The sequence below is a fragment of the Macaca mulatta genome, chromosome 4 (genome assembly GCF_049350105.2).
Source record: "Macaca mulatta isolate MMU2019108-1 chromosome 4, T2T-MMU8v2.0, whole genome shotgun sequence".
NCBI lineage: Eukaryota > Metazoa > Chordata > Mammalia > Primates > Cercopithecidae > Macaca > Macaca mulatta.
The window spans coordinates 100,399,958-100,425,323 of record NC_133409.1 but is presented as its reverse complement, the minus strand read 5'-3'; the positions used below and the strand labels follow the sequence as shown (position 1 = coordinate 100,425,323).

Sequence of the window (25,366 nt, the reverse complement as noted above, 5' to 3'; positions counted from 1 at the left end):
AGAGCTTCTGCACAGCAAATGGAACTCTCAACAGAGTACATAGACAACCTGCAGAATGGGAGAAAACATTTGTAAACTATGTATCCAGCAAAGGTCTAATATCCAGAATCTATAAGAAACTAAAATAAATCAACAAGAAAAAAACAAAATAACCCCATTAAAAAGTGAGCAAAGGACAGACACTTCTCAAAAAAGACATAAAAGTGACCAACAAACATATGAAAAAATGCTTACATTACTAATCATCAGAGAAATGCAAATCAAAACCACAATAAGATACCATCTCACACTAGTCAGAATGGCTATTATTAAAAATTCAAAAAATAACAGACATTGGTGAGGCTGTGAAGAAAAGAGAACATTTATACACTGTTAGTGAAAATGTAAATTAGTTCAGCCACTATAGAAAGGACCCTGGGAATTTCTCAAGAGCTAAAACAGTGACCGTTTGACCTAGAAATCCCATTCCTGTGTATATAACCAAATTGTTCTACAAAAAAGTAACATATACTTCTATGTTCCTTACAGCACTATTCAAAATAGCAAGGACATGAAAACAACCTAGGTGCCCACCAACTGTGGATTGGACAAAGAAAGTATAGTGCATATACACTACGGAATACCATGTAGCCATAAAAAAGAATGAAATCATGTTCTTTGCAGCAACATGAATGCAGCTGGAGGCCATTGTCCTAAGCAAATTAATGTAGGAACAGAAAAGCAAGTATCACATGTTCTCACTCATAAGTGGGAGCTAAATCTTGACATAGAGTTTGGAACAATAAACACCAGGGACTACTATAAGGGAGAGAGAGGTAGAGTGGTGAAAATCTTCCTATTGGAAGTTGGGATCACTATCTGAGTGTTGGGATCAGTGGAAGTGCAAGCCTCAGCATCATACAATATACCCTTGTAACAAACCCACACATGTACCTCTTGAATCTAAAATAAAATGGAAATAAAAATAAATAAAGACAATAAAAATAAAATATGACTACATAAAGTAATAATTAGATAAGCCTATAATGTTTAAAGATGTAATTTATATAACAATGGTAACATAAAAATGGGGCCATAGAACAAACATATAGTGGCAGAGTTTTTGTATATTATTGACATTAAATTGGTATTAATCCAAAGTGCTTGTTATAATTGCTAATTATAATTTCCAGGGCACCCACTAAGAAAATAAGTCAAAAATATAGTAAAATAAAAAAAGAAGGGGAACTAAAATGTTACAATAAAAAATATATATGTAACAAAAAAGAAGGCAATAATGAAAGGCTAGAGGAGCAAAAAAGGGCATAAGAGAAATATATAACACAAATCGTAAAGTGGCAGATATAAATATTTTCATATCATAACTGATAATCCATTAAATGTAAATGGATTAAATTAAAATGGATTAAAAATCCAATCAAAAGGCAGAGATTGGAAAATAGATTTAAAAACATGATCCAGCCATATGCTGTCTACAAAATATATAATTATTTTAAGCAAAAATTATTTATTTTATTTTATTACTATTATTTTTTTGAGACGAGGTTTCGCTCTGTCACCCAAGCTGCAGTGCAGTGTCTCAATCTCTGCTCACTGCACCCCCCGCATCCTGGGTTCAAGCAATTCTCCTGCCTAAGCCTTCTGAGTAGCTGGGATTACAGGCACGTGCCACCACGCCTGGCTAATTTTTTTTTTTGTTTTTAGTAGACGCGGGGGTTTCAGCATGTTGGTCAGGCTGGTCTTGAACTCCTGACCTCGTGATCCACCCGCCTCGACCTCCCAAAGTGCTGGGATTACAGGCATGAGCCACCAAGCCCGGCCTATTTTTAAGAAAAATGTATAATTTCTCATTTTCTACTCTTGGCATAAATTTTAATTATTTCCAGTGGAACCAAAACCTCCTAAACCCCTTTCAGTGTCATCCAAAGCTTGAACTTCTTCTGTTTCTAGATTAAAAAAAAAAAAAAAAAATCCATTCAGAACTGAACTGTGCAATTTGATCACTGTTTTTGACTTCAAACTTTGCCAAAATTAAACAGTACAACACCAATATTTCCTCTATAATTTTCGTCTATGACACCAGCTCCTACATCAATAAAGTGTTTTGCAGCCAAGCCAGACCATGGAACTACTCTTCCATAACACCCAGAGAAGGAAGAGCTATCTGAATGTCTGTTTTCATGAGTGCTTTCTCCATAGGTGGTATTGTCTAATCATGGGCATTGTACAGGTTGTAGCCTGCACTTCTCACAGACCCTCAGGTTGGAGCCATGGCATGCTCAGAGAGCTGGGCAAGGCACAGCTGCATGCCCCTCTCCTCCACAGGCCAGTCAATTTGCTGGGGGAAGCGGTGAGTGTTTCTTCAGAGCAGGTTATGACAGAGCAAGAAGGCAAGCAAGGAGAAAGCCCAGAGAACTAGAGAGCACGCATGGCAGTGAACCCGCCAAAAATGTCAACACATACTTTTGATTCAAAAACGTTTCTTTCTTTTTTTTTTTTTTTTTTTTTTTTAGTATAAATGCTTTTTTTGTAGACCACCTACATGACATGTTTTTCTTAAAAACAATGCCTCCACTCCAAATCACGGTCAAAATAAATGAAGAGCTCAAGATGACATCAGTCCCATTTGTCTTAAGTCCTGGTGTTGTGTGGCTGACAAGCAGAAGCCTGTTATGATGACAGGTAATAGATCCAAAGTAATTGCCAAATTTGTTAATATTTTTTCCATCTCTAAGCCATCCTTAAAGGAAATCACATATGGGTTACGCCAACCTCACGGTAGTCCTGTGGAGCAACCATGCCATCTGGATTCATGTTTTCACCCATAAAGAACCAGTAGCTTTTGAAATTAGCAAGGATGTGCTTGATTTGTTCTGCAGCCCCTGTCATAAAAGGTTTTACCCTTTCTGGTCTCTGTTCTTCAAGTTTGCCATTGGTTGATTTCATATAATCTTTGGTGTATTATACTTCTTGTAGACTTGCTTTTGTGAAGCTTGTTTCCTGCAGATGATGGTTCATGACAGTATGCATACCAGTGATTACTGTGCTTTCGGTACCTTTGCTTTCAGTGCCTTCGGCGGAGGCATTTCCACCAATGAGCGAGTCATCAATGTTACCTTCTGTCCTACTTACCATCTTCCCTCCACCTCCAGGCAGAGCCCATCCACAGTCTCCCAGATCTTGTAAATGTGGGAGAACATCTCATCATGGCTGATGAAGTCCCAGTAGATAAATCATGATGGCGGCTGAAGGGAGACGATGGCATCTCTAGCTTAGCAGGAGCCCACAGCTAGGAGTGAGTGGGGTGCAGCTTGAGCAGCGCTCCAAGGGAGCGGGGAGAGGCAGAAAAGAAAAACCAATTTCAAAAACCAAAGCAAGAAAATAAAAGGATGGTAAAGGGGATATAATGCATAAGGTAACCAAAAGAGAGCTGGAGTTTCTATATTAATATCGAACAAAGTAGACTTTAAGAAGAAGAACATTTTGTAATGATAAAAGAATAAATTCATCAGAAATAAGAAAAACAATTATAAATGTGTGTACATGTGACAACAAAATCTAAAAATACACGAAGTAAAAACTGACAGAACTGTAAAGAAAATACTCAATTCAATAACAACAATCGGAAACTTCAATACCTCACTTTTAATAATGGATATAACAAGGAGACAGAAGATCAAAAAGAAAATAAAAGGCTGAAACAACACTTGAAGTAAACCCAGCAGACATCTAAATAACACTACACTCAACAACAGAATATACAGTCTTTCCAAGTGCACATGGAACATTCTTCAGGATAGACGACATGTCAGACCACAAAACCAGCCTCCATAAATTAAAAAGGATTTACATCATGTAAAGAATGTCCTCCGACTACAATGGAATAAAATTAGAAATTAACCAATGAACAAAATTTAGGAAATTCACAAATATGTAGAAATTAAGCAACACACTGCTAAAACAAACAAACAAACAAACAAAAACCAATGGATTAAAGAAGAAATCACAAAGGAAATTAGAAAGTACTTTGAGATGAATGAAAATGAAAAAAACAAAAAAAAAAACATGACTCATGGGATACATTGAAGGCAGTGTTTAGAGGGAAATTTATTACTCAAAATGCCCATATTTTAAAAAATAGCAAACTCAATAGCAAAAAAATAGAAATAACCCTATTAAAAATGGGCAAGAATTTAAATAGACATTTTTCAAAAGAAGATATACAAACAGCCAACAGGAATATGAAAAAATGTTCAATATCAGAGAAATACAAATTAAAACCACAATGATACATCATCTCATACCTATTAGAATGGCTATTATCAAACACACGAAAAATAACAAGTATTGATGAAATTATCAGGAGAAAATATAGGAGTAAATATTTATGTCTTAGGACCAAGCAATGGTTTCCTGGATATGAAACCACTTTTTATAATATTAAAAGCTTTTGTGCTTAAGGGACACTATCAAGAAAGTGAAAAGACAATCCACATAATGAGAGAAAATATTCGCAAATCATGTATCTTATAAGGAGTTTGTATCCAGAATACATAAACAACTCTTACAACTCAACGACAAAAACATAAATAACTCAGTTTTAGAAATACAAAAAGGATTTAGTAGCCATTTCTCCAACTAAGATATACAAATGGCTAATAAGTACATAAAAAGATGCTCAAAATAATTAGCTGTTAGAGAAACGCAAATTATAACCAATGAGATATAACTTCATAACCACTAATACTTTGCAAAACAATTTGGCAATACCCTTTCCTTAGGATGTAGAAACCTTGAGTTTCTACATAAATCAGTCATTCCGCTCCTAGAGAGAATTGAAAACATATGTTCACACAGAAACCTTTCCTAGAATTTCATAATAGCATTATTCATAACAGGCAAGAAGTGAAAAGAATCCAAATGTCAATCAATTGATGGATGAATAAATACAATGTTTTATATTCATACAATGGAATATTATGCACCCATAAGAAGGAATGCAGTACTGATACACACTATAACCTGGATGAACCATGAAAATATTATGCTAAGTGAAAGGAGTTAGTCACAAAGAACTGCATATAGTATGAATCTACTTATATTCAATTTCTGGAATAGGGAAATTCATAAAGACAGAAAATAGATTGCTAATTTCCTAGGTCTGGAGAAGATGGGGAGAAATGTAGAGTGGCTGCTAATGGGGGTTTCTTTAGGGGGTGACAAAAATGTTATAAAATTGACTTGGTGATAGTTGTACATCTTTGTGGATATAGTAAAAACAACTGAATTGTACACTTTAAAAAAGGTAATTTTATAGTATTTGAATTACATTTCAATAAAACTATTATTTAAAAATAGAGTTACCATTGCGTGCTAAGTAACCTTTCTATCTCTTTTGAAGACCCAGGTTCTCAGGCACAATGGTCTGGGACAGGTTGAAGGTTATAGGGCTGAGACAATAAAATCAGGTTAATCTTATATTAGTAATTCTCATGAAAATGAGATTATGTTGCTGGTCTATTTTAAAGCTTGTCCTTTAGCTTCTCTCAGCTAAGGGAAATCAAAGGCTCCACAATTTTGTAAAAATACACGGAAGCCTATGGAAGTGCTACAGATGGGTTCATAATTAAAGCAAGGTGATTTATTCATCTACCAGTTCTGTGAACTTTAGCAAGACATACACTCAAATCTTTGACTGTACCTTCTGTAAAATAGAGATTTAAAAAGTACTTACTGTACTTCATAATATTGTTGAGATAATTAAATGAGATTTAATAGATAAACAATGCCAGGCACATGGAAAAGATATGATGGATGCTAGCTGCCCTTAAAGATATATGTTAATTCATGCACACATATGTTTATTGCAGCACTATTCACAATAGTAAAAGCTTGGAACCAACCCAAATGTCCATCAGTGGTAGACTGGATTAAGAAAATGTGGCACATATACACCATGGAATACTATGCAGCCATAAAAAAGGATGAGTTCACGTCCTTTGCAGGGACATGGATGAAGCTGGAAACTATCATTCTCAGCAAATTATCACGAGATCAGAAAACCAAACACCATATGTTCTCACTCACAAGTAGGAGTTGAACAATGAGAACACATGGATACAGGGAGGGGAACATCACACACCAGGGCCGGTCCATGGATTGGGGGCTAGGGGAGGGATAACATTAGGAGAAATACCTAATGTAGGTGATGGGTTGATGGGTACAGCAAACCACCAGGGCACGTGAATGCCTATGTAACAAAACTGTACGTTCTGCACATGTAACCCAGAACTTAAGGTATTTAAAAAAAAAAAAGATATATGTGAATTATTCTGCAGAGGGAAGGGGGAAACTCAGGCATGGTAATGTCAGTCTTCCTTACATATCAGCTGGGTTCCCTTTAATGGGAGAGAACAGGCTGCTCAACTCCCCACAAAAATGTTCCTTGAGTGCAATTAGTACCTACCACTACTTCCAGTACTTCCCGGTCCATCATTCTACGGACAGATGCATCAGCCTACCCAGCTCCTGCCCACTGTCATTCGACGAAGCATCTTTTCCAGGCCTGCCTAATCCATTCCTGTATCACCAGAGAGCAAGCTCTTTGGAAACTGTTTTGCAAGTTTGGGAGAGCAGATTATTATATTGTCTCTTTTGACATAGAATGAGGAATTATGCCACAGAAGAACCAAGACTCTTGCCCAAGGTCTCAGATAGTGTGCTGTTTCTAATACGTGCTTCCTCCCAGTCAAAAGAGATAAAAATGTATTAAAGTTTGACTCAACGAGATTAGAGAGCCAGATGGATCCGGATATGCTGAACTAGGCAAAGGATTTTCTCTCTCTGTGCGTCCTCAACTTTGAAAAGGTTGCTGTGAGAATTAAATAAAACAATGAAAGTAAAGTGTTGACCATAGAGCTTACCTCTCCTCATATTTCCTATAGCTTAAAAAAGTATGTGTTACATATATACTTTTTGAAACTGCCTTTGCAAACATTATAACAGTGAGAAAATTATGACAGTGAAAGAGATCCAATCTAACCAACCCCCATCTTGCCTTTAACCTCCAAAGTGCTCTTGGTCATTCTTGGGCTTAGACCAACCAAGCTAATTTTGGGAGACCTTTATAGTTTAGATGATAATAGCCCTTCCCCAAAACTAAACTGCCTTTGTAAAGCTAACGAAAGGCCACCAGGTTAGAGTGTGAGGGGTCTAAATTCTGCTAAGGAGTAGATATAAACAATTACCAGCCATTATCCGAGAGGTCACAAGACTTGTAACTTCCCCCATTACTCTTGCAGATAACATCACTATTGTAGACCCTAGGATTGGCCTTTTGAGATGTCTTTTCAGGTGTTTGTATTTCTGATGACCTGTGTGTCCACTTGGACCCACCAACTACTGCCAGCTGGTCCTGTGGCCTCACCCAGAAGCCGACTCCCTGGCCCACTAAACTATCCTTGAAAAACCGTAGCCTTCAAATTTTCTGGGAGATTGATTTGGGTAACAACTCTGTCTCCCATGTGGCATGGCCGGCCTCATGTCAATTAAACTCTATTGCAATGCCATGGTCTCGGTGAATTTGTTTTGTTTTTGCAGTGGGCAGGAAGAACTCACGGGGCAGTTACATTTTCTTCAAAATGTAGTAGATAAAAATATATAACTATGTTTTTTCCACAAGTGGTTACATTCTTTCAAATTTCTAATTTTCTGATGGAAAAAGGGGGGCATTACAGAATAAAAGGTAGCTTGCTTCAAATGGGAATTGGACTGTTAATGATTATTAATATACAAATGTGAGAAAAAAGCTTCATCTTTGGAGCACTATACTTCTGATAATTGTTTCCGGAACAAGTGAAATCCTCATTTTTCTGCAACAGCTTTAGGGCAGGCTAACCTGTAAATTTCTTTTTAAATAACTGTTGAGTCTATTATAATGAGTTCTAAATTTGCTAGGCAGTGCGGCCCACATATATCCTTGGGATAACAAAGCACACTGTGATTCTTTGGCCTCTAACCTCTCATACAACGTACCAGAAAAATGATGTAAGGTTTCTGAAATCCCCCTATTTCTATTGGGGAAAAGGCTAGAAATGACTCTTTGCCAATTGTGTGATAAGTTTAAGAAATAATATTTTTTTAACTTTTAGGTTCAGGGATACAGGCGAAGGTTTGCTATATAGGTAAACTCATGTCATGGGGGTGTGTTATACTTGTTATTTCATCACCCAGGTATTAAGCCTAGCACCTGTTAGTTATTTTTCCTGATCATCTCCCTCCTCCCACCTTCCACCCTGAAGTAAACCCTAGTGTGTGTTGTTCCCTTCTTTGTGTTCATGGGTTCATCATTTATCTCCCACTTATAAGTGAGGACATTTGGTTTTCTGTTCCTGTGTTAGTTTGCTAAGGATATGGTCTCAAGCTCCATCCATGTTCCCACAAAAGACATTATTGTATTCATTTTTATGGCTGCATAGTATTCCATGATGTATATATACCACATTTTCTTCAACCAATCTGTCACTGATGGACATTTAGTTTGATTCCATGTCTTTGCTATTGGGAATGGTGCTGCAATGAACATTTGCCTACATGGATCTTTATGATAGAATGATTTATATTCCTCTGGGTATATACTCAGTAATGGAACTGGTGGGTAGAATGATAGTTCTGCTTTTAGCTCTTTGAGGAATCACCATACTGTTTTCCACAATGTTAGAACTAATTTACACTACCACCAACAGCGTATAAGTGTTCCATTTTCTCCACAACCTAGCCAGCATCTGTTAGTTTTTGAGTTTTTAATAATGGCCATTCGGACTGGTGTGAGAGGGTATCTCATTGTGGTTTTGATTTTCATTTCTCTAATGAACAGTGATATTGAGCTTGCATTCATGTATTTGTTGGCTTCTTTTGAAAAGTGTCTGTTCATGTCCCTTGCCCACTTTTTAATAGGGTTGTTTGTTTTTATCTTGTAAATTTGTTTAAGTTCCTTATAAATGCTGGATATTAGATCTTTGTCAGATGCATAGTTTGCAAATAATTTCTCTCATTCTGTAGGTTTCTGTTTACTCTGTTGATATTTTATTTTTCTGTGCAGATGCTCTTAAGTTTAATTAGACCTCATTTGTCAATTTTTACTTTTGTTTCCATTGCTTTTGGTGTCTTTGTCATGAAATCTTTGTTCCTATGCTCAGGGTGGTATTGCCTAGGTTGTCTTCCGGGGTTTTTATAGTTTTAGGTTTTACATTTGAGTCTTTAATCCATCTTGAGTTGATTTTTATATATGGTGTAAGGAATGGGTCCCACTTCAATCTTCTGCCTATGGGTAGCCAGTAATCCCAACATCATTTATTAAAAAGGGAGTCTTTTCCCCATTGCTTGTTTTTGTCAGCTTTGTTGAATATCAGATGTGTGGCCTTATTTTTGGGCTCTCTATTCTGTTCCATTGATCTATATGCCTGTTTTTGTACTAGTACCTTCCTGTTTTGGTTACTGTAACCTTGTAATATAGTTTGAAGTTGAGTAACATGATGACTCCTGCTTTGTTATTTTTGCTTATGGTTGCTTTGTCTATTTGGGCTCTTTTTTTGGTTCCATATGAATTTTAAAATAGTTTTTTCTAGTTCTGTGAAGAATGTAGTTCAATGATAAGAATAGCATTGAATCTGTAAATTGCTTTGGGCAGTATGGCCATTTTAATGATATTGATTCTTCCTATCCATGAGCATGGGATATTTTTCCACTTGTGTGTGTCTTCTCTGAAGAAATGATATTTCTTTTTAACATTTTGAAGCATATCATTGAAAAATTGGCAACGTAGAGGTTCCCCTTTACTACACAACTGATTGAAATTGCAGGCCATCTCCTTAAATAGCCAACTCCTTGTTTTTTTTCACTATGTTCTTGCTGTTGACATAAAAAAATAATTCTTGTATTTTTTAGTCCTTCTTGGAAATTACAAATGCTGTCAGTATTTTGAAATTTTATTTCCTTTTTTACTGATATATACATATTTTGAGGGTACATGTCATATTTTGATACTTGTGTACAGTTTGTAATGATCAAATCAGGGTAATTGGAACAGCCATCGCCTCAAACATTGTACTTGTGTTGAGAACACTTAAGTCTTCTCCTCTTGTTTTTTTGAAATATACAATAAAGTATTAACTATAATTTCCCTACTGTACTATGGAATACTATAACTTACAGCTTCTGTCAAGGCATTTGAACCAAAGCAACTCCATTTTAATAGGAGCTGGGTAAAATGAGGCTGAAACTACTGGGATGCATTCCCAGATGGTTAAGGCATTCTAAGTCACAGGATGAGGTAGGAGGTCAGCACAAAATACAAGTCATAAAGACCTTGCTGATAAAACAGGTTACGTAAAAGAGTGAGCCAAAACCCACCAAAATCAAAATGGCAACAAGAGTGACCTCTGATGGCCCTCACTGCTACACTCCCACCAGCGCCATGACAGTACACAAATGCTGTGGCAACATCAGGAAGTTATCCTATATGGACTCAAAAGGGGAGGCATGAATAATCAACCCCTGTTTAGCACATCATCAAAAATAACCATAAAAATGGGTAACCAGCAGCCCTTGGGGCTGCTCTGTCTATGGAGTAGCCATTCATTTATTCCTTTAATTTTTAATAAACTTGCTTTCACTTTGCACTGTGGACTCATCCTGAATTCTTTCTTGCACAAGATCCAAGGACCCTCTCTTGGGGTATGGATTGGGAACACTGTCCTGTACCACTTCTATCTAACCGTATGTTTGTGCCCCTTAATTAAGTTGAAAATGGTTTTTAAGAAACAAAGAAGAAAAAAATGCCAAACGCAATTTTGCCTGGAAAGAAATACTTTGTGCAAATGGAGCACTTGTGAGGTTTGTCACATATCCTGTTTTGTTACTTTCATAAAAAAATAAAACCTCCTCAGGTCGTTATCATTCATTGCTCCCTACACAGACAAGCCCTGATAAGGAAGACTCCTGGTATCCTGAATTTTTTCCATAGCCATAGAGTCAATACCCTTATCAGAAGCAGATCTCTGAATTACTGCATTTTGAAAAAATTTTGTCAGAAAATGAGAACATCTTGGAGAGTGCTTCTCTACCACTTATAAGAGAGAAAACCTTAAAAGAGAGAAAAACTATAAGTAGAAGGTATACTTTTTCTAAGAGAAAAAGAAAACATTCTTGTTTCACTATGAAAAAAAATTATCCTGTCAGCTTTTTATAATTACATGAAAAAAATTAATCTTTTATATTTTTTAAGCAAGGGGAATAATCTACCCCTTGTTTAGCATATCATCAAGAAATAACCATAAAAAAGGCAAATAGCAGCCCTCAGGACTGCTCTGTCTGTGGAATAGTCATTCTTTTATTCCTTTACTTTCCTAATAAACTTGCTTTCACTTTACAGACTCTCCCTGGATTCTTTCTTGTGTGAAATCCAAGAACCCTCTTTTGGGGTCTGGATCAGGGCTCCTTTCCTCTAACAGTATCATACAAGTAGTTTCACAGCCCTAAAAATCATCTGTGCTCCACATGTTCCTTCTTTGCTCCAAACCCCTGGCAAACACTTATCCTTTTACTGTCTCCAAGTTTGCCTTTTCCAGAATGTCATATATATCATACAGTAGGTAGCCTTTTCAGATTAGCTTCTTTCACTAGTAATATGCATTTAAGTTTCTTCCATGTCTTTTCATTTTTTGATAGCTCATTTCTTTTTAGCACTAAATAATATTTCAATATACCATTGTCTGGATGGACCACAGTTTATTCATTTACCTAATAAAGGACATCTTGTTTGCTTCCAAGTTTTGGCAATTATGAATAAAACTGCTCTAAACAGTTCATCCACAGGTTTTTGTGTGGACATAGGTTTTTAACATATTTGAGCAAATACCAGGGTGATCAGTTGCTGGATTGTATGGTAAGGATATGTTTATTTTTCTAAGAAATGCCAAACTGTCTTCCAGAATAGCTATATCATTTTTTATTCCCACCAGTAATGAATGAGAGTACCTGTTGCTCTACATCCTCACCAGCATTTGGTGTTGTCAGTGTTCTGGATTTCGACCATTCTAAAAGGTATGTAGTGGTATTGTCAGAGGCGTTTGAACCAGAGCAACTCCATCGTGAATAGAGGCTGGGTAAAATAAGGCTAAGACCCGCGGGGTTGCATTGCCAAATAGTTAGGCATTGTAAGTAACAGTTTGAGATAGGAGGTAGGCACGAGATACAGGTCATAAAAACCTTTCTGATAAAACAGGTGCAGTAAAGAAGCCGGCAAATCCCACCAAAACTAAGATGGCAATGACAGTGACTTCTGGTCATCCTCACTACTACACTCCCACCAGCACCATGACAGTTTACAAATGCCATGGCAATGTCAGGAAGTTACTCTATATGGTCTAAAAAGGGGAGGCATGAATAATCCACCCCTTGTTTAGCATATAATCAAGAAATAACCATAAAAATGGGCAACCAGCAGCCCTCCCGGCTGCCCTGCCTATGGAGTAGCCATTCTTTATTCTTTTACTTTCTTTTTTTTTTTTTTTGAGACGGAGTCTCGCTCTGTCGCCCAGGCTGGAGTACAGTGGCCGGATCTCAGCTCACTGCAAGCTCCGCCTCCCGGGTTTACGCCATTCTCCCGCCTCAGCCTCCCTAGTAGCTGGGACTACAGGCTCCCGCCACCTCGCCCGGCTAGCTTTTTTTTTTTTTTTTTTGTATTTTTTTAGTAGAGATGGGGTTTCACCGCGTTAGCCAGGATGGTCTCGATCTCCTCAACCTAGTGATCCGCCCCTCTTGTCCTCCCAAAGTGCTGGGATTACAGGCTTGAGCCACCGCGCCCGGCCTTGTTTTACTTTCTTAATAAACTTGCTTTCACTTTACTCTATGGACTCGCCCTGAATTCTTTCTTGTGTGGGATCCAAGAACCCTCTCTTGGGGTCTGGGTCAGGACCCCTTTCCATTAACAGTATCTCATTGTTTTAATTTGCATTTCCCTGATGACATATGATGTGATGTGGGGTATCTTTTCATATGCTTATTTGCAATGTGGATGTCTTCTTTAGTAAGGTATCTGTTAGATCTTTAGCCCATTTTTTAATCAGGTTGTTTGATTTCTTACTGTTGAGTTTCAAGAGTTCTTTGTGTATTTGGGGTAATAGTCCTTTATCAGATATGTCATTCAGAAATATCTTCTCCTAGTCTGTTTCTTGTCTACTCACTGTCTTGACAATGTACTTGGAAGAGCAGTAGTTTTAACCTTAATGAAGTCCAGTTTTCCAATCCTTTATTTAATGGTTCATGCCTTTGGCATTGTATCTAAAATGTCATCATTATACTCAAGATCATATTCTCCTATATTATTTTCTAGGAGCTGTATAGTATTATTTTTACAGTTAGGTCTATGATCAATTTTGAGTTAATCGTTGGGAAAGGTATAAAATCTGTAAGATCTGTGTCTAGATTCTTTTTATTTTTTTATTTTTTATTTTGCATGTGGATGTTCTAGCACCATTTGCTGAAAAAACTACCTTTTCTCCATTGTACTGCCTTTGCTCATTTGTCAAGAATCAGTTGGCTATATTTATCTTGGTTTATTTCTGGACTCCCTATTTAATTGTATTGACCTATTTGTCTTTTCTTTTTTCAGTATCACATTGTCTTGACTACTGCAGTTCATAGTAAGTCTTGAAGTCAGGCAGTATCAGTTCTCTAACTTTGTTCTCATTCAATATTGCATTGGCTATTCTGGATCTTCTTGCCTCTCCATATAACCTTTAGAATCAGTTTGTCAACCTCCACAAAATAACTTGCTGAGAATTTTAGGGGATTGTGTTGAATTTGGGGAAGAGTGGAGAAGAACGGACATCCTCAAAATATTGTCTTCATATCCATGAATATGACATATCTATTTAGTTAATTCTTTTTTGATTTCTTTTATCAGGGTTTTCTAGCTTTCTCATATAGATCTGGTACACATTTTTTCAGATTTATACCTAAGTATTTTATTTTTTGGGTGGGTCAATGTAAATGGCACTGTTTTTCATTTCAAATTCCACTTGTTCATTGCTGGTATATAAAAAAGTAATTGATATTTTGTGTATGAATTTTATATCCCATCCTACAACCCTGCTATAATTGCTTGCTAATTCCAGGAGTGTTTGTGTCAATTCTTTTGGATGTTATACATAGACAATCACGTCATCTGTGAATAAAGACAGTTTTATTTCTCCCTTCACAATCATTATACATTTTATTTCCTGTTCTTGTCTTACTGAATGAGCTAGGACTTACAGTACCTACATTCTTGTTTGTGACAATGTTGAAAAGCAATGGTGAAAGGAAATATCTTTGCCTTGTTTCTGATCTTAGTGGGGAAGCTTCAAGTTTCTCACAAGTAAGTATGATGTTAGCTGTAGGTTATTTTATAGATTTTTTTTTTTTTTTTTACTGGAGACAAGAGTTTCGCTCTTGTTGCCCAGGCTGGAGTGCAATGGCACGATCTCAACTCACTGCAACCTCTGCCTCCCAGGTTCAAGCAATTCTCCTGCCTCAGCCTCCCGAGTATCTGGGATTACAGGCATGCGCCACCATGCCCAGCTAATTTTTGTATTTTTTAGTAGAGATGGGGTTTCACCATGTTGGTCAGGCTGGTCTCAAAATGCTGACCTCAAGTGATCCACCCGTCTCTGTCCCCCAAAGTGCTGGAATTATATATAGATAGTTTTAACAAGTTGGGGAAGTTCTCTGTTCCTAATTGACTGAGATTATTTATTATGAGTGGGTATTCAGTTTTGGTAAATGCTTTTTCTGTATCTATTGTTATGAATTGTTATTCTTTGTGCACACAGTCTCTGAAAATAAGGATAAAGGAAAAATTAATATAAATGAAATTAAAATTTGTATTCTTTAGCTTGTTGATATGATGGAGTACATTAATTGATTTTTGAATAAATGTTGAACCAGCCTTGAATACCTGTGCTAAATCTCACTTAGTCATAGAGTATGACTCTTTTTATACATTTGTTTAATTTGCTAATATTTTATTGATCCTTTTATCTAATCAATGCCAGAGAATACAGTTTATATCAGAAAGGAAATGATTGTAAATCCATGGTTCAATTTTAATGTCATCTAGACAGATAGAACTTTTGATAGACTTCTGAAGTTTTCTGGGTATTTTCAGATTTTTCTTTTCTAGAAAATAAACATTATCAAAACCTCTTAGCAAGCTGGAAATAGAAGAGAACTTCCTTAATTTGGCAAAGATGTTATAGGACCACTACATTCAACTGCTTATTGCACAGTGACAGAAAAATATATCAAAACAGCAGGAGTTGCAGCAAAGAGTTTAATCATCATAAAACAGCCAAATAAGGAGACAGGAGGGAACATCAAATCCACATCTCCAAAAGATTGGGAGATGGGACTTTTAAAGGACCTGAACAGGTGACAGGCTAAAATGTAGTGATTGCTAATTGGTCAAGAAGTGAGAGGTGAAGTCATGGTGTAGGTAGATTAAGAGACTACATTCCTGTCCTGAGTCAGTTCTGCTCTGGGGGTCTTCAGACCAGCTGGCATCAGCCATTCTGCTGGAATTCAGGCTCTCAAAAAACACCTTAAGCAATTATTGGGTTAAAAGGTCCAGTATCGGCCAGGCGTGGTGGCTCAGGCCTGTAAACTCAACACTTTGGGAGGCCAAGGTAGGCAGATCACCTGAGGTCAGGAGTTCGAGACCAGCCTGGCTGACATGGTGAAACCCTGTCACTGTTAAAAATACAAAAAAGGAGCCAGGCGTGGTGGCATGCACCTGTAATCCCAGCTACTTGGGAGGCTGAGGCAGGAGAATCTCTTGAACCCGGGAGGCAGAGATTGCAGTGAGTGGAGATTGCGCCACTGCACTCCAGCCTGGGTGACAGAGTGAGACTCCGTCTCAAAAAACCAACAAGTCCAGTGTGGGAGATTCTATCTATAGGAACAATGGGGTAGCAGGTGGTCAGTTTGCTACATGACTCTCAAGTTAGTTAGCAGCTGCAAGGAAGTGGATCAAATTGTGCCAGTGCACCATGGTCAATACCTAACTATAATTCTGCCTAAAACCTGGCTTCATTGGCTCATGGTCCTGCAGGCTATACAGGAAGCATGACATCAGCATCTGCTTAGCTTCTGGTGAGGCCTCAAGGAGTTTTTACTCAAGGCAGAAGGCAAAGTGGGAACTGACACATCACATGGTGAGAGCAGCAGCAGGTTAGGGTTCCATACACTTTTAAACAACCAAATCTATGTGAACTCATAGAGTGAAAACACACTCGTTATTGCGAGGACAGCACCAACCCATTTATGAGGGATCTGCCCCCATAAGCCAATCACCTCCCACCAGGCCTCACCTCCAACAACATTGGGGATTACATTTCAACATGAGACTTGTAGGGAACAAATATCCAAACCATATTAATGGTGAAAATAGTGAATAGTTTTCACGTAAGTTTGAGAATAACATAAATATATAATTTCTTTTTTATCTTTTTTTTGAGACAGAGTCTCACTGTCACCCAGGCTGTAGTGCAATGGCGCAATCTCGGCTCACTGCAACCTCCACCTCCCAGGTTCAAGTGATTATCCTGCCTCAGCCTCCTGAGTAGCTGGGAATACAGGGGCGCACCACCACACCAGGCTAATTTTTGTATTGTTAGTAGAGACGGGGTTTCACTATGTTGGTCAGGCTGGTCTCGAACTCCTGACCTTGTGATTCATCCGCCTCAGCCTCCGAAAGTGCTGGGACTACAGGCGTGAGCCACTGCACCCAGCCCTATCTTTTTTTTTTTCTTTTTTTTTTTTTTTGAGATGGAGTTTCGTTCTTGTTGCCCAGGCTGGAGTGCAATAGTGCAGTCTGGGCTCACTGCAACCTCTGCCTCCCAAGTTGAAGCGATTCTCCTGCATCAGCCTCCCAAGTAGCTGGGATTACAGGCACCTGCCACCAGGCCGGGCTAATATTTTTGTATTTTTAGTACAGACAGGGTTTCACCATGTTGACCAGACTGGTCTAGAACTCCTGACCTCAGATGATCTGCTTACCTCAGCCTCACAAAGTGCTGGGATTACAGGCGTTAGCCACTGCGCCCAGCCCTATTATAATTTCTAGCCAACACTATATTGGAGATCTTCTGTTGATGAAATATTTGCAAATCCCAGGTCACCAAGACACTAAACTAAAAAGCACTAAACATTGAAATAAAATATTGGTTTTACCTATGTTGAAAATACTGACCTAGCCAAAGATGAAGTCATTGATATTTGGATAAAAATTTCACTACAACTGAAATTTAACTAAAAAATTGTGATATTCTTGGAAAGAAATATGCCAGTCTTGGCCTTGTAAAGTGAGCTGTTGAAACTTTAATTCCATTCACAACAATATAGTTTGTGACCTGGGATTATCAGCATTTGTGGCCATCCAAAAAAAAATCAAAATTCATCAGATAGCCAACATGACACATACTGCTTTGTCAAAGACCACCTCATAGTTTAATCCTCTTATTCAGGCTAAGCAACTACTGCTTTCATAATAATGTCTTTCAAAAATAAAATTTAGCTTCCTTAGGCAAAATTTTAAAAGTTTTTGTTTTTTAATTTACTAATAAAGAATGCATATATTACTATATCACAAATTTTAAAAATATTTTGATAACTTTATTTCACTATACTTAGCTTTCTTTGTAATTCAACTTATTTTATTTTATGCATTTAAGACTATTATTCTAAAAAGGGCCCATAGGCTTCACTGGATTGTAAAAAGAGCCATTGCACAGAAAACCTAAGAACCTCTGAGCTCAAAAGGATGTGTTATTGTAGAAAACAGTATGGCCTGGCCACTCACAGTTTTTCTGAAAAGGAAGTTGGAATAGAGTGATTCTTTGAAAGTGACAGCAATGTGCCCTTCAAGTGTTGGAATTATCATGGGCAATCTCATGAGATTGCTTACAATCTGAGTTTCTCATCATAGCAACTGGAAGACCACTTGCTGCTTGTTTTTTAACAGATGACTTCATCTCATTAACAGTGATTTAAATCAGGAAGCTGCCTACATTCTTTTTTGTGACCCTGATGGGAGGTAACCTCAAATATCAAATTAGACATTTCTCTAAGGATCCTGGTTCCCGTTAGTGGAAAATAATATTACCATAGTAGTGAGCATTAACATGTGTCATGGGGTCACATTGCTCTTGAGCTATTTCTTTTTTTTTTTTTCTTTTTGGGATGGAGTCTTACTCTGTTGCCCAGGCTGGAGTGCAGTGGCGCGATCTCAGCTTACTGCAACCTCTGCCTCCTGGGTTCAACAAATCCCCCTACCTCAGCCTCCAAATAGCTGGGATTACAGGCGCCCACCACCATGCCCAGCTAGTTTTTGTATTTTTACTAGAGATGGGGCTTCACCATATTGGTCAGGCTGGTCTCAAACTCCTGACCTCAGGTGATCCACCTGCCTCAGCCTCTCAAAGTGCTGGGGTTACAAGCATAAGCCACTGTGCCCAGCCGCTCTTGAGCTATTTCAGTGGAAGAGCTAAACCATTTTTCTTTTTTTTTTTTTTTTGGGGGGGGGACGGAGTCTGGCTCTGTCGCCCCGGCTGGAGTGCAGTGGCCGGATCTCAGCTCACTGCAAGCTCTGCCTCGCGGGTTTACGCCATTCTCCTGCCTCAGCCTCCCAAGTAGCTGAGACTACAGGCGCCCGCCACCTCGCCCGGCTAGTTTTTTGCATTTTGTAGTAGAGACGGGGTTTCACTGTGTTAGCCAGGATGGTCTCCATCTCCTGACCTCGTGATCCGCCCGTCTCGGCCTCCCAAAGTGCTGGGATTACAGGCTTGAGCCACTGCGCCCAGCCTAAACCATTTTTCTTATAAAGGAAGTAGTTTATATTGATATTTACAATCTAGTTGGAACAGATCCATGCTTCTACTAAAATTCTTAACTTCCTTTGAACTGAGTATATTTTACTAATCCTCTTCCTGAAGAAAATAATATAGTTGTTTACCCTTTTCCCACAATTTAAGTTAAAAAATACAGTATCAATGGAAATATCAACTTTAATTCCTCTTGGTTTTAGAAGGTAGCTGATATTAGCTACTGATAAAAGAATCTCCTCTATTTTGAGATAATTTTAAAAATCCTAGCAGATCTGTTTTCACAATATGGTTTATTTGTCATCAACTTCTGGCCTATCTATAATGATTTAATAAATAGTTTTAAAAATCATCTTTTCAGCCAGGTGCAGTGACTCACACCTATAATCCCAGCACTTTGGGAGGCCAAGGTGGGCGGATCAGCTGAGGTCAGGAGTTTGAGACTAGTCTGGGCAACAAGGTGAAACTCCCTCTCTACTAAAAATACAAAAAAAATTAGCCAGGCGTGGTAGTGTGCACCTGTAATCACACCTACTAAGGAGGCTGAGGCAGGAGAATCACTTGAACCCGGGAGGTAGAGGTTTCAGTGAGCTGAGATTGTACCACTGCACTCCAGCCTGGGCTACAGAGCAAGATTTTGTCTCAAAAAATAAAAATAAAAAATCATCTTTTGAAATTTAAATGGCATTTAATACAAAATCCCCAAGTCTAGAAAAAAATATTTTTGGCAAAAAAAAAAAAAATCATTCAGAAATGAACATATTACTAAGAAAAGCATTGACTCATATTCTCTGCTCCTTTTCAGAATCTAGGTTTTTGCCTTTGAGAGATTTTTAAGACCCTAGTCGCCGGCCCAGTTTTTGTATCAATTCCTTGGCTTGGCTAGCTTCTTTATATCAACCCAAACATAAATTTTTCTTCTTGGCCTTAAAACACCACTAGGGGGAAAAAAAAAAAGAAAAGAAAGAAATTACTGGTATAAAAACAGTTTAATTTCTGTAACTTTTTCTCAGACATTCTGGCTAAAACTCAGCCATAACATGAAATCGATACATCCCTGTCTGTGTTCTTCTCTCTGCGGCAGTTTGGTGTGGCCTGGGGAGCATCTGGAGCAATGCAGATTGGAGGCAGGTCGCACAAGGACCTCAGTGTAAGACCCCCATAGGGGGTCACTTTCATATCCTCCTCCTTATCTTCCCTCTGCTGCCAATGATCCTGGAGCTTTGCTCCAATTCTGAGCTGTTGGGGAGAAGAGAAGTGTGTCCTCTTCTCTAGATTAAAAATATAAAAATAAAAAGTCCTTTGTGCCTTCTGCCAGCTGGCATGGCCCTTCTGTCTTGCCTTTTCAATATCTTCACTCCTTTGGCCCAGCAGCAAATCTAAGCTCCCTACGTTGGTCCACATGTCCCTGTGTGGTTCGGCTTCTGCTCACCCCTGCAGCCTCACACACGTGGCCCATTTAGATCACACTGTTTTGTAATTGTTTTGTTTGCCTTCATGAATTAGTTTATTAGGGCTCATAACAAAATACCAAAGACCACTTAAATGACAGAAATGTACTGTCTTATAGTTCTGGAGGCTAGAAGACCAAGATGTTATCTCCTTCTGAGAATTGTGAAGGAGAATCTTTCACGCATCTCCCCTAGTTTCTAGCGGTCTGCTGGAAACCCTTGGCCTTGCTTTGCCTGTGGATACATTGCCTTGATATCTGCCTTCATGTTCACATGGTATTTTTCCTGTGTGTGTTTTCACATTTTCTTCCTTCTATATGTGTTTGTCCCTGTGTCCAAATTTCCCCCTTTTTTAAGACACCAGTCTCATTTGATTAGAGCATAGCCTAAGGACCTCATTTTAACTTGATTTCCTCTGTATAGAACTATTTGCAAGTAAGGTCTCATTCTGGGGTTATGGCTTCAATGTGCTTGTTGGTGAGACACAGCAGAACCCATAACACTTTGTCCTCCTCTGAACAGTAAGTCTGTCATGTTGTCCATCTAAGCTCCAGAGCTTTACAGAATGCCTGGCACATACAAATGCTCAATAAATACTTGCTGAATAAATGAACAAAGGTCACAAATAGGTGACCCTCCTAATTCTCTTTCCTCAAATCAAATAATAGATGAACTGTGTACATCTGCAGGCAAAGCACTGAATACAACTTTTTTGTTACTCAAGCATATTAACCATTCTGTTTCCATTCTGCCCTAAGTCTAGAGCATGACAGCCTGCATACTTGGATAACAGACACTAACATATGTCACAAGAGTTTGGAACAAAAGTTAATTTTCACTTCAGCACACTGAGGATTTCATTAAAAAGTAGAGTAAACATCATAAAAGTTTCTCTGACGAGCTAGTAAACAAATATCTAGGATTCATGGTCAATACAAACTCCTGGGCAAAAGCAGTTCTTAAGCTGTTTTCTGATAATCAGAAGACAAGGCTTCCAGAGTTTTTCATTTAAGAATTACAGTAGTTCTTGAATTGATCTTCTGGTGTAAAATGGTGATTTGGTGGCATCTAACAGAGTGATGTAATTTAATCCTTTGGCCTCAGGATCCAGCAATATGGAACTACACAACAAAGTGGCAGAAGCGGATTGGAAAGCAATAATGATATTTTAAAAGTCATCTACCCAGGGACAGACAGCGTCTGCCCCAGGAAACTCACAGGTCCTGCTGCCTATGGGAAAGAAGCATCCCACACTGAGGAGAGAGACTCAGACTCCATGTTGCTTCTGGGAAGCTGGTGGGAGGGAGGAAGTCCACTGCGTGAAGGGACCAAGGTCTAATGGGGAAGGGGAGAAAAATTCTGCTTCTACTTCTGCTGTGAGCAGCTGAGTAGTAGATTGTGACTGAGAAGAAGCACACTGAACCTCTGTCGTCCGAGTGCTGGAGAAAGAGGCATGTCTGAGCTTGGATGTCAGAGTCAGTGACTGTGCAAGAGGCCAGTTTCCTCATCCCCTATGCATCCTATGTACAGCCTCTGAAAACATACATTCTGTGCCCTGGATTGACTTGAATCTAAACCACTCTATTATTTGTGGCTTATGAAAGAGGCCAATATACATTGATGGTCCTCCTATGGCCACAAAGAGACCACAGCAAAGTTGCAAGAAGGGATTCTGAGCTTTTGTAGCCTTCTCAGAAGTCCCCAGACCAAGAACTACTCCTTGGGCATAACAGGTGGCAGACAGCAGTAAGTAAACCTTTTGAGTGGACAGAGGGCCTTTATGTGAAATAGAGTTACAAATATAAAAAGAAAAAAAACCCTGTCCACTTGTGGAACTTTGAGCAATAAATTTAACATGTTGAAGTTCCATTTTATTAACCATAAAAGGAGAATGATATCGCAACATTATCACAATGGTCAAGCTTTGGAATCCACCTAACTGTCCATCAATGAATGAATGGATAAAGAAAAAATGTGGAGGGCAGAATGGTGGTTACCAGGGGCTGCCTGAAGGGTTACTGGAGAGGCTGGTCAAAGAATATAAAATTTCAGCTAGATAGGAAGAAAAAGTTCAAGAGATCTACTGTATAATGTGGTGACTATAGTTAATAACAATGTATTGTATACTTGAAAATCCCTATGTGAGTAGATTTTTAAGCATTCTCACCACAGAAAAAGTGGGGGTGGGGAGTAGATAATAATAGCTACCCTTCATGCTTTTGTGAAGACTTAACAATGTAACCTGAGTATTGGAATTCAATTGTGCTCAAAACCTGCCTGCCACTTACTTGGACGTGAATGATCTTAAGCAAATTATTCAACCAGGTTAAACGTCACATTAAGTTTTCTTACCAATAAGATGAAATATTAATAGCCCATTAACAGTATAATACAAATGTGCCAGGATGCCTATGACAAGGTCCCTCTGTTTTCTTTTCTTTTCTTTTTTTTTTGAGACGGAGTTTCACTCTGGTTGCCCAGGCTGGAGTGCAATGGCACGATCTCGGCTTACTGCAATCTCCGCCTCCAAGGGTTCAAGAGATTCTCCTGCCTCAGCCTCCCGAGTAACTAGGACTCCAGGTGCCTGCCACCACACCTGGCTAATTTTGTATATTTTTAGTAGAGATGGAGTTTCACCATACTGGCCAGGCTGGTTTCAAACTCCTGACCTCAGGTGATCCACCCGCCTCAGCCTCCCAAAGTGCTGGAATTACAGGCGTGAGCCACTGCGCCTGGCGGGTCCCTGTTTTCACCCTGCATTCATCTCAAAGCAGGTCTCGGAGTTTTAATTCAGCCCACCTAAATAAATCTATCTCAGCAAATTTAAAGAAAAATTGATATTTTATTAAAGACTTTGTGATAAGACATAAAATAGGTTCTCATTACAAAAGAAACTTAAACATATATTATCCATTAGATAGCTCTAGCGGTGTGCTGGTAAATGTTCAACAACTGACTCTTAAAGAAAAATGCATGCATTTATATACACACATATTTATTATTTATTATACATTTTTCTGATATAAAAGATTGTTACACACAATTTACTATTTGTAAATTTTACTATTGGTTCCTACAGACTGCTTTCATTGGTTTTTGCAGAACTTTTGTAATCTATAGCCAACCTATGGTTCTGATTGAACTGTGATTTGACAAATGGAGTTATATACCCATTTATTTTCTAATAAATCAATAACATATTGTCATTGGATCTAATATGTAATCTATTATTAAAGTATTTGTCACCCTATTATATAATGAGTGTATATTATATAATGAGTGTAGTACAGGCTATACTCATTAAATTAGAACCTAGTTTTAGCACTAGATATGTTGTTCATCAATGATGTGAGATTTTTCCTGAATCAGATAATAGTTTTCTAATATGTACTGAAATCATATTTCCTCAATTTAAGGGGCTATTCCCAATGAAACGGATATTAGTACCACACACTTTTAAGTTTATTCTGCATTATTTTGACATTTTCTTCATTACTTGCTTAAGTCTAATCAACTGATGAAACAATAAATAAAGCCCTGATTTGTATGTAGATTTTTGCCTGCATATTTTTTTTCCTCATGGACTTGGGAAATTTTCTATGATCCTCATGGCTTTGCTGCTACTTAGTGTATGCACCCTCACCTTGTTTGCAGCATTATCAGCTCCAGGACAGCCGAAATCCTTCTTGGTTCTTTCATACTATCGCCCAATGGGTCTACAGTAGATTTTAGGTTAGTGTTACTTGAATTCCAAGTACTACTACCACTGAAGCAGCAACTCTGTTTCCATCACTTGGAGAGAAGACTAAAAACACACATTAAACACCTGGAGAAAAAAAAAGCAAAACCACATTAAAGTGAGATTGTAAGGAACTGACCAGAAATTTAGAAAAGAGAAAAACTGACTGCCGTGTGAAGGAGTCAAAGTAATTTCATGTTGACTTGAACAAGAAATTGAAGGAACCCTGGACCTTGGCCTGAGGACAGACTGGGAATGGTGGTTTGGAGAGAAAAAAATTAGGACGGAGGGAATGTATGAGGAACAGTGGAAGGTAAAGTTGGCTGGATAAAATGAGACTTCAAAAGGCCAGTTTGTGAAGCCTGAACTTGGTGTAATAAACAATCAAAGCCATTTTAGACCTACATGAAAACAAATGACATGGAAATGATATTGAAATAGAAATCTGGTAGCATCCCCAGGACAGGAATTTCAGAACCTATTGCAGTGGCTTAGGTTTAAAAGACAAGAAACAACAAATGATCAGTTCCCCAGTGATCAGTGATAGGTCATGTTGATATCATGTACCCACAGATACCAGGCAATGAGAAAGGCACATAATCTCTGTAGCATTCTTCCTAAACATCCACAGATTCAGTCCAATCATGAGAAAACATGAGACAAACCCAAACTGAGGGACAGTATAGAGAAACCAGTACTGTTCAAAAGTGTCAAGGTTTTTGAAGACAACTGACTTGAGAAACTGTCACAGATTAGAGGAGGCTATGAACACATGAAAACTAACTGCAATATGGTATCCTGGATTGGATCCTGGCACAGAAAAATGACATTAGTGGAACAGTTGGTGAAATTAAAATAAAATCAGTAATGCAGTTAATAGTTTTGTATCGCTGTTAACTTTTTAGTTTCATTGGTTATATAAGCTGTTAATATAGGGCAATATGGGTGATGGGTATGTGGGAACTCTCTTTATTACCTCTGCAACTGTTCTGTAAATCTAAAATCATTTTTTTTTAAGTTAAAACAGTAAAACTACCAGTTCTTTTACCTGCTTCTAGCAGGTGCTCAAAGAGGGACAGAGGAAAACCTTGCAAAGCATGACATTAGAGGGTGTCCCAGAAGCAAGGGTCTTGTGTAGCCCCAGGCTCTGCTGCTCCCAAACTGCATGGCCTTTCTTGGCAAATGATTTACAATCTCCGAGCCTCAGGCCAGTGTCTTAAAAACGGGCACAGAACGTCTTTTCAACAAATGGTACT

The 25,366-nt window shown here is 38.3% G+C and overlaps 2 pseudogenes; both read right to left on the bottom strand.

Annotated features, from left to right (window-relative positions):
* Positions 1-1,872: 1,872 nt before the first annotated feature.
* Positions 1,873-2,370, bottom strand: LOC696376 (deoxyuridine 5'-triphosphate nucleotidohydrolase, mitochondrial pseudogene; annotated as a pseudogene).
* Positions 2,371-2,605: 235 nt separating this feature from the next.
* On the bottom strand, positions 2,606-3,135 carry LOC106998011 (translationally-controlled tumor protein-like; annotated as a pseudogene).
* Between the last annotated feature and the right edge of the window lie 22,231 nt (positions 3,136-25,366).